Below are 14,836 nucleotides of genomic sequence, written 5' to 3' on the forward strand. Positions count from 1 at the left end.
TAAGGAAAGATCCAACTTTGGTGCATAAATGTCAGTTCTTCATGTCTAACCTTGGGAAAAAGCAATGGTTGCCGGTCAAGGGCAATCTGCTGTTTGTTTTCAGCTGCATATTGACAGATACAAATTGTCAATAGATGGAGCCTAAAAGGTTGAGATCCTTTTGTAAGCAGGTGAAACTCCATTGGAGTTCATGAAGATATGCCCCATCCTTCGCTGAAGCACTGTGGCTTAGGCACCACAGTAACACATACACCCAAGTCACTGTTTGTAAGTCACCATCTGTCATAACGATGATAGTAAGAAAGCACACAGGAATGAAACAGCCTACACATTGAAGCAACACAGTAACAGCAAGTAAATATGATAAAGATATCTGTCAAAGTGATAGAAACAAGGGAAATAATGTCTTCCATTAATTGAAATTAATATTTTTTTAAAAGTATTTTTAAAAAATAGTAGGCAAAATGCAAGATTAGCAACACAGGCACTCAGGAAGATGTAAATCGCCTTTGCTTGCACCAAAGTAAGCAGAGGTTTTGAAGAGGAAAGGCTCTTCGAATTTACTGCTGCTCCCCGAGTGCCCCATTCCAGCAATGTGAATCCCAGTCTGTCCATCACCAAACTCACAGAGGTTCGAGCAGAAATCCCGTCCAGCTGCTGCCTCTGACTCAAAGAAGCTCTTCAAAGGGACCTGCTATAGGATTTTTCACCCCACATTCATCCACATGCAGTAAGTAATGTATTCATGAAGGGCCCCAGCCATTCACAATGAAACTTAATGTATTCGTGCCCACTTCTCTCTCTCTCACCAAATACCAGTTCCTGATTCCAGTGGTGTCTCTGCCAAATATTCCCTGCGAGGCTCCTCTGTAAACAGGAAACCCAACAATAAAAGAGCTCATTACTGGAAGGTAAAACACGCTCTTACCACCTTCCTCAACCTTCTGAGACTTCATCTCAACGTGAACTACCATCTCCAAGACGGTATCTATTTCTTACCTGATCCTGTAAACATGGCAGATCCACAGAGATCTCTTTCTGTGCTCTGGGGAAACGGAGTAGGTAAAAATCCTTATTTTGCACACACTGTGAGAAGCAGCTAAAGAGCTGTATGTAACCCATACAGGAGTTACTCCCCAGAACTCCCATTGATATGTAGGTATAGATATAGATATAGGTATAGATACAGGTATAGGTATAGCTAGAGATATAAATAGATAAATAGGTAGATAAATACATACATACATAGATATATATACAAACTGTTAATTATTTATCCCGTGTCTTCAAGTCCTTTTGCATTTAAATAAAATATTATTTAGTCAGTATAGCAGCGTGCTGGCAGTGCTGCAGGAGGTGCTGAGCACCTCAGAGAACACAAGGTGCTTTGTGTCAAGTCTCACAGACAGCATTTGCTTTCCTTTGCAGAGTCATGTATTTTATTATTACCCAGCAGCACATTAAATCACAACTCAAATGTAGTTCTTATTCCACCAACAAGAGGACAAGTGAGAACAATGACTTGTAACATTTCAGAGTCTGTCACAGTTACTGCCTAATTAGAGAAACCCACTAGCAAATGTGCATCTGCATGGATCCTGCGACTGTCATCATTTCACATTCTATTAAGGGCTTGCTGCGATAGACACTTTACAAAGAAATTTCATTCAGGCTAATACCAAGCTGGCAAACATGTAATTGGCTAGAAAATAAAATAGGAGAGGGGGGGAAAAAAAAAAAAAAGAGAGGAAGGGCAAAAGAAAAGGAAACCTTCCTATTTGGAAAACAAGCTGTGTGCAAAAACCCACAATATACTGCAGAGAAGATCCTTACCCTCTGACAATCGTGTTTACAACGAGTCTGAGCATAATTGCTCTGATGGGCTGTCAAGGAAAAGATTAATTTGGCAAAGATTAGTATTGACTTGCTGTTTATTAAGGCTTTTAAACAGCTGTATCTGGCAACATTCCTGTAAGTGCCTGTCATGTCTGAAAATCAGGCTCACACCCGGGTGCTTGCCAGCTGTTGCTAAACAATCTTCCCACTTTGAGTATCTTTCTCCAGGCCAAACAGCAAGAGCAAAGTATTGCCAAATGAGTCTCTCTCGTCCTGTCACTTTTCAGAGGATCTGCAAGCTCAGATGTCAGTTGACAGCTCGATGGCTGAGCTGATATCAGCTACCGGCAGCCGGCAGGGTGGTTAGAGAGGTGCTACACCAACCTGTCCCCCATGCAGAGGGGAGGGTGCTGCTGTTACTCACCCCACCAACACAGAAAACCACAGCTTGCAACTGCTGTAATGCAAAGGGGTTTTAAACCCCTTAGCACCCATGATCAAAGTTTGGTAGGAGGCAGAACTCCAGAGCAAGTCGTTCATCCCCCCCGGGCTCTGACGGATAAAGCCAACGGGCTAGGAGGGTGTGTGAAAGTACAGTAGACACCATTAATCTTTATAAAATGAGCCAACATTTTCTTCTATGATTTTCCCCCCTCCCAACTGCTGATAAATAAAAGTCGTAAAAGCCAAGCACACAAAATACCCTGGGTCAATGGAAACCTGTAAAAGGAAAGATGTCAGCTGTTATTTTTGTTATGTTACTTAAAACATTTCAGCTTGCATTGTAGGCTTTAGTAGCTAGCTTAGAAACAAATAATACCAATGGAAAGAAGGATGAATGGCTGCAGCTAAACGCCAATACAAATAGCCATGTGTTACAATTAAAGTTGATTTGGCCTTTCCAATAGAAGTCTGATTTTCTGGGATTAATCTCGACCTTTTCAAGTTGCATCAGGCTGAAATAAGTTGTCAGAACAGATGTGAATTTTATTTGCAGAGAACAATTGTAATCCAGTAACCCTTAGAGCATCAGCGTTTTCCAGACCGCCAGCCAGCTGAATAGCGAGGATGGGGATGGCAGATACTGAGCACACACAGCAGGCAGAACCAGAGGACTAACAGCAATGTCCAGAGGCTGGAAGTTTAAGTCAGAAAATTTCAAACGAGAAGCAAAGTGCTTTTCCTTTTAACTCTGAATTTACCAAGCAGCACGGTGGATGTACAAGTGCTTGAAAAAAAGATGGTAGATCAAGGATGGATACCTTTGTAAAACACGGGTTCTTTAGCTAAGTCAAACATGTAAGTGGGTGATATTCCATGCGCCACTGCTTCACAGCAGGCTGGGCACACATTTTGTGATACAGAAGTCTCTGAATGCTCCAAGGATCACACATCTCAGATGCTGCTCTAAACTAGCTTTCTAAGAAGTTTTGCCTTACAACCTGCATGGCTCCAGTATTTAAAAAAAAAAAGAAAAAAAAAAAAAGAAAAAAAAGAAAAAAAAAAGAAAGAAAAAGAAGAAAACCTCTAGTGGATATTCAGGCTTCTCACACTTTGATACCTAGAGTTAAAAACTTCCCAGCTCTATGCACAGCATATATGCTGACCTCGGTGCTCCCAAAGTGCCAAGTTTCAGTGGAAGTAAAGAAGTCCAAAGCCTTTCCAACATGGGTGGGGGGTGGGGGTCAGAGGGGCTATTCACCTTACCCTGCTAGCACAGCAACTGTGGCAATGTAAGCCCTCTGCAGACACAAAGCCTGCAGGTTGCTTTTGTGTTACTGGATTTCTTCACAATGAAACACTTGGATCCATGTTAATGCCATCGGTGCAGTCGTATTGTTAAATACTGAAGATGCAAGAGAGATTTTTCCTGCTGGCTTAGACAGCAGCATTAAGTTCCAAATTTCATTCAAAAGCATGTCATCACTTGAATAAATAAGGCTATCTGATGCCCTAATTAGTAGAGTAAGTCTTCATGTTTTGGTATCTACTTCTGCTCAGAGTTCTGAAATAATGAGATGAGCCTCTCCACTCCTCTGGCGTACAAGCATGTGTTACATGGTTTTGTTAAAGAGATGAATATGAAAGAAGGTAAGTGATGTGCCCAGGGACACAGAGTAATTTAGAGGAAGAGCAGCTGAGATCTGAGAGTTTTCAAAACCAGCCTTCTGCATTAGTCATAATTGAATTTCAACAACTGTGAAGCAGTGCTCAGATCCACGAGGACAGCTTTAACTCAGGTGAGATTTTACAAATAATAAATAGGGGGAGGTTTCCAGGTTTTATTTGTCTTTAGCGGTTTTCCACTTTTAAGTCGTATGTGAACAGCTGAGTGCTATTTCCAAAACCTGTAAACTAACTTTAAAAAGATGAAAATAACAAGAGACAGATGCCTGAGTAATCTCTGGTCTCGTGTTGCTGGAATTTTGGATTAAAATTTCAAAGTTCATGAGACTGGAATTTTGACTGTACTGTTTGTACCCCTCAAACATCTTTATTTCTCTCTCTCTTTTTGCAGAATTTCTCCCTAGAACACAGCAAAGTCCTTTACCTGCCTGACATTCTGCATCAGATTTAACAAAGCACCATACATATACACGTATCTGCACACCGAGGAGACTCATAGAACCCACAAGGAGAGAGTCATGACAGCTGAATGGGACTGTCCTGTCCCCAGCAGAAGTTGCCCTCTGCAAACAGGCTGGAAGCAGTTGCACAATGAGGTCCTTGCAGGAAGGTCGTGATTCTGCAGTACGTGGGTGATAGATTTTCAAGGCTGAGTATTTCCAAACTCTCAAGAGATGATTTTCTGAGAACAATTTGATCAACAGCCAGAAACAGGCTATCCCGTCTTCTTGTACTGTTATCACATTTGGACTGGGAAGCAACCTGAGCCTGGAGGTGGGAGCCTTTCCAGAAGGGACCCCGGCACAAGGAAAACATTGACATACTGGAGTGAATCCAGTGGAGGCCATCACGATGGTCAGGGGCGGGACCGCAGGGCACAGGTGGAGAGGCTGAAAGTGCTGGATGTGGTTAGTCTCAAGGAGAAGAATCCCAAGTGGAGCTCTTACTGCAGTCTGTAACTGCCTAGTGGGTCTTTATAGAGGAGACAGAGCCCAAATCTTTCTGGAAGAGCATATGAAGTACAAGAGACCACAGACACAAGTTGCAATGAGGAAATTCGGATTACAGACTAGGGGAAAAAAAAAAATGACCGGGGGGAGGGGGGTTGAAAACACTGACACAGGAGCCCAGAGAGGCTGTGGGATCTCTGTCCTTGGAAATATTCAAAACTCAACTCAGGACAGCCCTGAACAGGCCCATCTAAGTTGCACCATCTTTGGCTGTGGGGATAGGGTAGACCAGAAAACCTCCAGAGATCCCTTCCAGTATAGGCTAGTCTGTGATTCTGTTTCACACCAAATCCCCTACACATGAGATAGATAGAAAGAAAGCCCAGCAGATCATGGTTATTTGGCCTCAAATTAGGAAAGGGAGTGCGAAAGTCTTTGTTGGTTACTTCCTGTTATACACCTCATGTACTACAGTAAATTGTGCTATTTTAAACTCAGGTTTCACAGTCTGGTTTTACATGTACAGAAAAAGCAGAAGTGAACGTCATTTGTATCTGAGTTTCCTGCAGAGGTTTATTTAAGGGAAAAAAAATCCTCCCAAATAAATCATAAACCCCAACCTAGTGATTGCTTTCCTGAAATGAATTTAGTTTGCATTATTGGAAGTGCAACTTTCACGCAAAGACAAGCAGGAGTGTTTTAGTTGCCAAAGCAAAGCTGACTGGTTAAAGCTTGGACTCTAGGGAGCAAGGCCTCAGATGAATGAAGGAAAAGATACAGAGCTTTCCTTTTTTTATTTTTTTTAACGTATAGCACTCAAAAGAAGTCTCTGGGGGCTTCAGTACGTGACTTTACATTTTAATGCTTTTCCTCCACCAGATGGTTTAGATAAAAAAGTATTAGTTTCATTCGTGCAAATGGTTTCACACAAAAAATGTCTATTTTTAACATTTTTGCCTCAAGGCTTGGATTTAACATTTTTTTGCAGAAGTGGAGAAGTTTTCACTAGTGTCTAATACTATAATCATCATAATTCTTACGATCAAATAAGATTCATGCCAGAATGTGGTTGATGAGCCCTGTAAAAGAATTTACGTCCAAAAAAGTGCATTAAAACTACTTCATAAATTTGATTTATGCATCTTTTCATACAACATTTACATGTTTGCAATTTTCCATGAGCTTAGTTATGATTATTTCAGTCTCTGCAAAAGTAGTGTATATGTTCTGTCAAACATAATGATGCAGACCCTTTATCTTCCTTTTTTGTCTTGATGTCATTACTTTGGAGAATACATTCAGTGTGTGAAAACTGGAGTGGGTTCACTACTGGAAACCCTAATTGCTATTACAGGCAAATCCACTCCCATTTCTGGAGGTAGGAAATTCCCTCTAGCAATGAAATTAATGTGGCTCTGCTATGCACATGCTGAGAGGATGTTAGGAGGGCATACATGAGTAATTTTAATTCTGTGAGGTCTTTATCACTCAAAGAGCTCGTTTGGAACCAAGCGGAGCAGGACACGGAGAACGCCAGAATCTCTTCATTAACATGGTCACCACGGTTGATCCAGAACAGACACTATCTGCCATTTTCTCTCATTTCAGCAGAGCTCGCTGGGTGCTCAGGGGTGTCTAGCACCCAGCTCATCGGTTGTGAAGAGCCCTAGGACCTGACTAGCACCCAATGGAGGCACACTGTTAGGAACCTGATCCTGCTGGCCTCCCTCTGCAGTCAGCACCTCCAAGGTGCGTACCATGTAGACAAAACGCCTCTCTCCTTTACCTACTTCTACAGCACTTGGAGAGCCTAAAACCCAATGTCTGCACTACACGAGGAAGTAACTACACCCATTAGGAGTTGATCTGCTGGCTGAAGAAGTGCACAGACCGAAGATCCTACAGCTGCGCTGCACGAAGTTCAGGGGTTTCACTTAGGACTAAATTTACTCTCTTCCCCTGCACTGCACCTCATCAGCGGTAACTCAGCAATTCACACACCAGAAGTTAGGTGGCTGAACTCTTATTTAGACCCTGACAGTTATTTAGCAAGTTAAATACATTAACTGTTAACACAGAGATTTAAAACAAACAAATAAACCTTATATGTGTTTTCCTGGATTGGGTACTTCAGCTAGTGTGCCAGAAAAAACACTGGCAAGTAGCTACGGGAAGAAAGAAGGTAAATGAGTCAAAAGCAAGAAAAGAAAGGGGAAAAGAAAGGAAATAACATCCCTATGTGTCTTCAAGACACGGGTTTGTGCAGTATCGCGTTCTGTTGGACATTCAGAGAACCTGAGCATATGTAAACAGAAACCACTCCAAAGAACAAAACTCTCCATGCAATAAGGGGGTTTCCAGTCATGAGTATATTGCTTGCAGGTTTTACACCACAGGGGCAATACATTGACAGACTGTGACTTCATATATACATCACTGTATTATTATAGCTGTTAGGATGTTCAGGAGGTTGCAATTAGTGAGCATCAGGGTGTGTAAGCCCCCTGCGTGGTGCTGCCAAGGCTAATCCATGTCAGTGCCTACAGGCAATGGTGGAAAATAAAACATTTCAATGAACAGCACCAGGAAAATCTAAGCCAGGCCAAGACAGCCACAAGGCCCTGTGATAGCAAACAAAAGCAAACATAATCCATGGGTCAGAAATAACTGCTGGTCCAAGGTTTAGTTTTGTGGTGAACCTCCTGCATCAAGGAAAAAATTTGGATAGAAAAATGACAAATGGGAGCATTGTTTTGTCGGGATTTTTTTTTGCTCCCAAAATAATCCAAACAGATATCAGCACATCACTTACAGCCACGGGCTGTAGCTGGGGCACAGGCATTTGCATCCATGGGCACTGAGGGCTGGATTACCAGAAGTGGACAACTGTCCCATCTGATGCTCCTCGCTAGACTGTGAGATGTGGATCGTTTGCCCAGGTCAGAAGTTAGTGAACTCCTTTTGTAATCAATCACACCTTCAGCTTTCAATTTGACAGCAGCTAAAGGTTGCACTTTATTTCCTTTTAGGTCGGAGCCCGTTCCTTCCTCAGCACCTCCGCTCCACCAAAAAGCCTTGGCCCTGCTCCCTGCCCTCCCAGAGACCAGCCCCAGGAGCACAGCAAGCATCTGCACTATGGGAGATACCTCACACAGGCTGGTAAGGAGTCTAATAATTGCCTTTTGGGTGATTTCCACACCCAGCAATGCTGGATCAATGCGCCAACATGGCAGCAGGTGGGCAGGCAAAGGTACCAAGCTATCTCTTCATTTATTCATCTCCTCCAGCATTTTTCTGCTCTTACCTCCACTCCCCTCCCTGTGCTTTGAAGTCAGCTGAAGCTGGGTCATCAGCCATTGCCAACTACTTCAGTCACACCTAAAAAATGACCATTGCATGACATGCAAAATATCTGAGATGGAGTAAAAACCATCTACACCATCTACATGGCTGGGACTGTATAGAATTGTATTCTAATTGCATGGAAGTTTTTCAGCACATTGTTTTGGGTGAGCAGACCTTCCCTTCCTCCCATGCTCTAAGGAAAGGACCTCTCATCACAGCAGCAAATAATCATGATTATGATTTTGTCATAATGAATATTTGTACCAGGGAAACAGATTCTAAACGAATAATGTGCATCCAGTCAGGGAAAATGGACCCAAACCATGACCTGCGTGCCCTCAAAAGAGCTAAGACTGGAATTACAATGAACCATTCAAGAATAAGCTGCACATCAAGAAACAGCTTGTTCATCTCTCTGAACATCAGACTCACGGTACATGTTTGCAAACAGAAAAAAATGGAATTCATTGTATGAATAATTTGTTGTAATTGATCTGCCTGCATCAGTTACTTTCCAAATGGTTCCTTTTATCTTATTTGGGAGAAGAAATTTTTCTTAAGATTTTCATGCCTTTCCCAAAATGAATCAGAAAATTTCCTCCTGAGAGACACATACAAGTCAAGAAGACTAAGAAGGTGTTCCTCCAGTAAGACCTGATCTTCTACCATTAAGACTAAAGGGACTTTTGCCATTGTTTTGAATATAACTGAATTAAAAAGTAGAAAAACAGCTTCGACTGTAGAAATATATGAGTGAAGCCAAGCACAGAATGGTGTTGAATGAACGCCTTAATTCCATGCTATGTTTTCTTTCAAAAGAGAAAACGTAAAACAGGTAAAGGCACAGAAACACTTAAAATGAATTAAGCTGTGTTTCAAGAGAGGGTTGAAATTCCCCTTTGTCCTCAAAAGAGTCTTCTTTCCTTGTCCTCAGACAAGCCAGAGATTTAATTTGCCCCACACAAAGGAAGTGCTCCCAAAGGAATAAGCATCCAATCTGCAATATGACATCTGAATGCTCCACCTGCTTTGGGCCATGCAGAGAGCCTGCCTTTTTCCCGAGGACACTGCTACAGCAAGGTCTCCGTGGGGATTAAAAAGATTACAGCCTGAAAGGACTTCTGGATATGATCAAGTATGGCCTGATCAGTGATAAAAAAACACCAGTAAATAAGCTGTATTCCCCTTCAGCACATCTTTGGGATTTAAAGGGTATATCAGCACTGCCAAATAACTTAATTCACCAATTCACTCTTGGGCCCTGATACCTGTGTTGCGGTAGCTCACTCCTGGGCTCTCTCTTGGTTGGAATGAAGATCCTCTTCACTCCAGGCCTGTGTGTGGTTTTAAGCCCATTTCCCTATGGAAACACCTTAGTTTTGTCCCTGAGGACAGATGAGATGGTACCAGCCCTACACGGTACTCCAGCACTACGCTGGCACGTTCATCACCCCCAAGAAGCCCTCTCCCACACCCAGACACCGCCTCCCTTTCCTGCCGTATGCTCCAGGAGGCTACAAAACTTCCATCATTGGGTTTGAGTGAAAAAAAAAAACCCTTCACACACACTGATCTGTGCATTGCGGGTTACCGTGGGAGCTCCCAGGACCCTGGGCTGAGGGCTGTGTGGTACGGATGCAGCCAGTCTGCCTGAGGGGAGGGATGGATGACACTAAACTGCTTGGTCTGGGGGCCCAGGGTGGCTCCCTGTGGTATCTGTCTTCAGCTACAGCGTAGCTAAAGAGACATATCCACCCCTTGCACCTTTTCTGTGCCTCACCCAGGGAATCATCGGGACCAAATGGCCCTGCAGACACTGGCCAGCACCGTGAGCAAGGCATCAGCCATACAGCAGCGCTGGTCTTTGCAGACCATGCAAGAAAGACTACTGAAGTTTTTCTTGCTCATCCAGTTATGCTCAGGTCCCTGTCTATTCTGGAGTTGTATGTACATATGAGGGGAAAGGAGTTTTAATTTTGAGTGTGCAAGCTATCTCTCTGAGACAGTAAAAATCATTTTGCAAATGCAATAGCACTTTTTTAATGTAGCTTCTGCCAAACATATTGTACAAGCTAAAGCGAACCCTAGATGGAATAAAATAAAACAGCTAATGGGAGAATATAATAGATAAACAGTGAGGCTAAGCATTTGACAGTTTCCCGCTGCTGAGTGTTATTATCAATAGCACTATATTCAGCCATGTGAATTATCATCACATGAGGTACGCTACATCTTATAATATGAAAAAGGCCACGTTTGAAAACCCTGATCAACATAAATTATGCAGCTCATAAGTAATTTCTAATTTATGTTTTGATTCATTTTGTGACTCACAGCTATAGTGATATCTCGATCCCAAAGCGCTGAAGAGTCTGCTATATGCCAACCAGGAACACAGTGTCGTGGTTTAAGCCCAGCCGGACTAATCACCACACAGCTGCTCACTCACTCCCCTTCCTCAGCTGGACAGGAGAGAGAAAATATGAGGAAAAGGCTCGTAGGTCGAGATAAGGACATAGGGAGATCACTCACCAACTACCATCATGGGCAAAATAGACTTGACTTGGGGAAATTAGTTTAATTTATTACCAATCAAAATCAGAGTAGGATAATGAGAAGTAAAACCAAATCTTAAAAAAACAACACCTTCCCCCCACCCCTCCCTTCTTCCCGGGCTCAACTTCACTCCCGATTTTCTACCTCTCCCCCCGAGCGGCGCAGGGGGACGGGGAATGGGGGTTGTGGTCAGTTCATCACACGTTGTTTCTGCCGCTCCTTCTTCCTCACACTCTTCCCCTGCTCCAGCGTGGGGTCCCTCCCACAGGAGACAGTTCTCCATGAACTTCTCCAACGTGGGTTCTTCCCACGGGCTGCAGTTCTTCACGAACTGCTCCAGCATGGGTCCGTTCCACGGGGTGCAGTCCTTCAGGAACAGACTGCTCCAATGTGGGTCCCCCGCGGGATCGCAAGTCCTGCCAGCAAACCTGCTCCAGCGTGGGCTCCTCTCTCCACGGCTCCACAGGTCCTGCCAGGAGCCTGCTCCAGCATGGGCTTCCCACAGGATCACAGCCTCCTTCAGGCATCCACCTGCTCCAGCGTGGGGTCCTCCACGGGCTGCAGGTGGATATCTGCTCCACCATGGACCTCCATGGGCTGCAGGGGGACAACCTGCTTCACCATGGTCTTCACCACGGGCTGCAGGGGAATCTCTGCTCCGGCGCCTGGAGCCTCTCCTCCCCCTCCTTCTTCACTGACCTTGGTGTCTGCAGAGTTGTTTCTCTCACATATTCTCACTCCTCTCTTCTCCGGCTGCCCCTTCCCGGTTTTTTCCCCCTTCTTAAATATGTTATCACAGAGGCGCTACCACTGTTGCTGATTAGCTCAGCCTTAGCCAGTGGCAGATCCGTCTTGGAGTCGGCTGGCATTGGCTCTATCAGACATAGGAGAAGCTTCTAGCAGCTTCTCACAGAAGCCACCCCTGTAGCCCCCCTGCTACCAAAGCGCTGCCACGCAAACCCAATACACACAGCAATTCTGCAAAGCAGCTAATGGAGTGAGGTGGGCAGGGAGGACACTCCAGCACCCTACTGCACTGGCTCACATTTCAGGAGCCAGAGGTGGAACTGACTGGGAGGTGAAAAGCTTTGCTACTAAGTCATAATCCTGTCATTACCCATAGACGTTTGAATAAAAGCAGGAGAGTTCATACCCTTTGGGGATGGAGCACATTATCCAGACACCAGACAGGCATGGATGGAGCGATCTGAGAAGATGATCACTTGGGAGCAGTGACCATCACTCACTTTGGGGGTGAAACCAGTGGCTTAATTGTTGCTCACAGATGAGTATCACAGCATACAGCCCTGAGTGATACTCTCCTGACGATGGGTTTCTTTTCAGCATCCATACCTAGGATAGGTGGCACTACGACAGGCCTTTTCTATCTTCAAGCCGTGGAGACTTAGCCCAAAGCCAAAGACTAGTCCTTTCCAATACAGAATGAGCCAGAGAAGCAGCCGCACAGAGTGACCTACTGTCATGGAGCAAGACATTACCATAATAGCAGCCAGATGCTCAGGCTTTGCCTTTATTATTGGAATTATTATTCATATCACAGGAGTGCTGAGATTCCCCAGCCAAGATTGGCACGTGACAGACACATGATAAAATGCATCCTTTGCCCTACAGAGGTTCCCATCTAAAACATTAGGACAGGTAAAAAGGAAGGAAGAAACACGTGCACAGAGAAGTTAATGGTTGACCGGTGGCTCTACAGCAGAGCAGTGGCAGAGGCAGAGAGCAGGTGGGTGCAGGCACCAGGCTAGCCCCGGTGCCACGCTGCCTTCCCAGCCACGCTGACCACCCCATCGCTGCTCACAGCTATCCCACCTGCTAGACACCCAGTGTAAAAGGTCCCAATCTCTGCGCGGGCAATAATAAATACTAGTTGTTATACCAGAGGGCAAAGTGAAGTTTCAACATGTTAAAGACAGATTGTTGCTGGAAACCATCCTATCCTGGCCATCCCTGGATCAAATATGATGACAAACTGATTTCGCCAGCATCTCCTTGCTATGTTACTGATACAAACGTGTTGGTTTTATCTTTGCCCATTCCCACTAGAGGAAAAATATCTCAGTAGTTAGTAAGGGTGTAGAGAAAGATCCACCACCAGATAGCATGTGTGGTCTGGCTTTGTTTATTGTAAACCCACAAGGAGTCACATGCCATTTTGTTTTTCATCTTGCTGAGATCGGAAAAATCAGTTTAACAGAAACAACAAGATCTTACCCACAGAGGTAAAAGCCCTGGGGCAAGAGATAACCATATGGGATATAATCAAGGTAGGTCACATTTTTCTCTAAAGTTGAGTAAACTCCTAGAATTGATAAAATCTTGCAGCCAGACTTCATCTGATATGAGAAAGCATTTGTGGGAGGGAAGCATCTGTTCATTATCACTCATGGGCTTAATTGTATGTTTCTTATCACCCAGTGGTGTTTTCATACTTACCACATGCACTGCCGTATGTCCAACTTCAAAGATAGAAAAGAATATTGCAGTGCTGAGTGACTTGTTTCAAAAAGGAAGATAGTTTCAAATAATCTGGGTTTCTTCTGAGTAAAGGGAAACAGGCAAAATCTGGGGAGTGGTGTCTCCTATAGGAGTTAAACTGATACCTTGGAGAATTGCACACTGTTTTGAAAGACCATACGGCTCCAATGAGTTAGTTATCACTCTGCCTAGTGTTCACAGGAGCTAGTGTGATTCATTTTTCCCTGGAGAGGAAGACTTACCCTTTTGCCTCACATAAAAATAAAATAAGGAAAACAAAGCAAAACAATTTGCTATTTCTCTTGAAAAAGCATATCGCAGCTCAGAAATAAGTGTGAATTTAGGGGAAGAGGCAAAAAGCAGGAGGAATACAGAAAAGAAATAAGAAAGGAGAACAAATTGATACGAGGGGTGATGATGTTCGAGACATTTTGTCCATTCTTGCTTGCAGTACTGCCCTCCCCTCCGTGCCTGTCACCTCTCACCTCATGCTCAGCTCCCAGACTCAGGTCTGTGGTTTGAGCTCTGTTTTCCACTCAAAGCCCTCAACATCAGAAAATGGAAAAAAAGGCTCACCAGATTCTTTTCAAATCACCTTTCCTACTTTCCCATGAAAAAAAGAAATAATCATTGCAGGGCTGAAGTAGTCCTCTCGGTGTGAGTTTAATTAATTGAAGCAAGAGAGTCCCCAGGAGCCCTGTCATGATTCCCATCAAAAACACTGTAGTACGTAAGCCCATAGCTATAGATGAGGGATTTTTTTCATTACTGTTTCAATCTCAACCCTTCAGAAATCCTTTTTGTATTTCAGCCATGACTCAGCTGATTTAGGTACTTTAATTCCTCCTTTCTTCCTTCATGCTTTCCACATTGTTCTGTATTTCCTAACAAGACGGACATGAAATTCATGCTGTGAAAGATGAGACGTAATCTCTGATACCTACTTGAAAGCTCAAGTTAAAAATAATCTTGTGGCACAAAGGGCTGCTTTTTCTTGTTCTGTAGATTTATACTCAATACTAGTCACATGCCAAGGAGTTTACTAAGATGTTTATTTCCCCACATATGGCTGTCTCAGCGTGCTAGTCTATTGAACTACTCTCAAGAGTAGCCATCCACTGCACTTCCACGACATACTGCGTTAAATAAATAAGCAGACACATTACAGTGGCATCTGAGGATTTCTTCTCCCTAATGCTCTAAGAAGCTTAAGTTCCAAAAACTGTTTGTTTATCCAAAACCTCATTATCACAGACACTGAGAATTAGGTGGTTCAATCTCTCTCCTTTTTTCTTTTTTTTTTTTTTTTAATTGGAAACGCCTAGATTTGACTGGTTGTGGTCAAGGCAGTAAGACGGAGAGTTTTGAACGTTCGTCTCCTTTTGGCTGCCCCCCCTAGCACCTTCCCTGTGCTCACAGTCCTGCTGTTCCTCTCTGGTCCCAGAGATGCTTTCTTTGCTCCCTCGCAGGAAGGCACCGTCTCTGACTCCTCGTCTCCCTTTCAGCCCCTGCCGCAGGCAGCG

The sequence above is a fragment of the Gavia stellata genome, chromosome 3, assembly GCF_030936135.1.
Source record: "Gavia stellata isolate bGavSte3 chromosome 3, bGavSte3.hap2, whole genome shotgun sequence".
Lineage (NCBI taxonomy): Eukaryota > Metazoa > Chordata > Aves > Gaviiformes > Gaviidae > Gavia > Gavia stellata.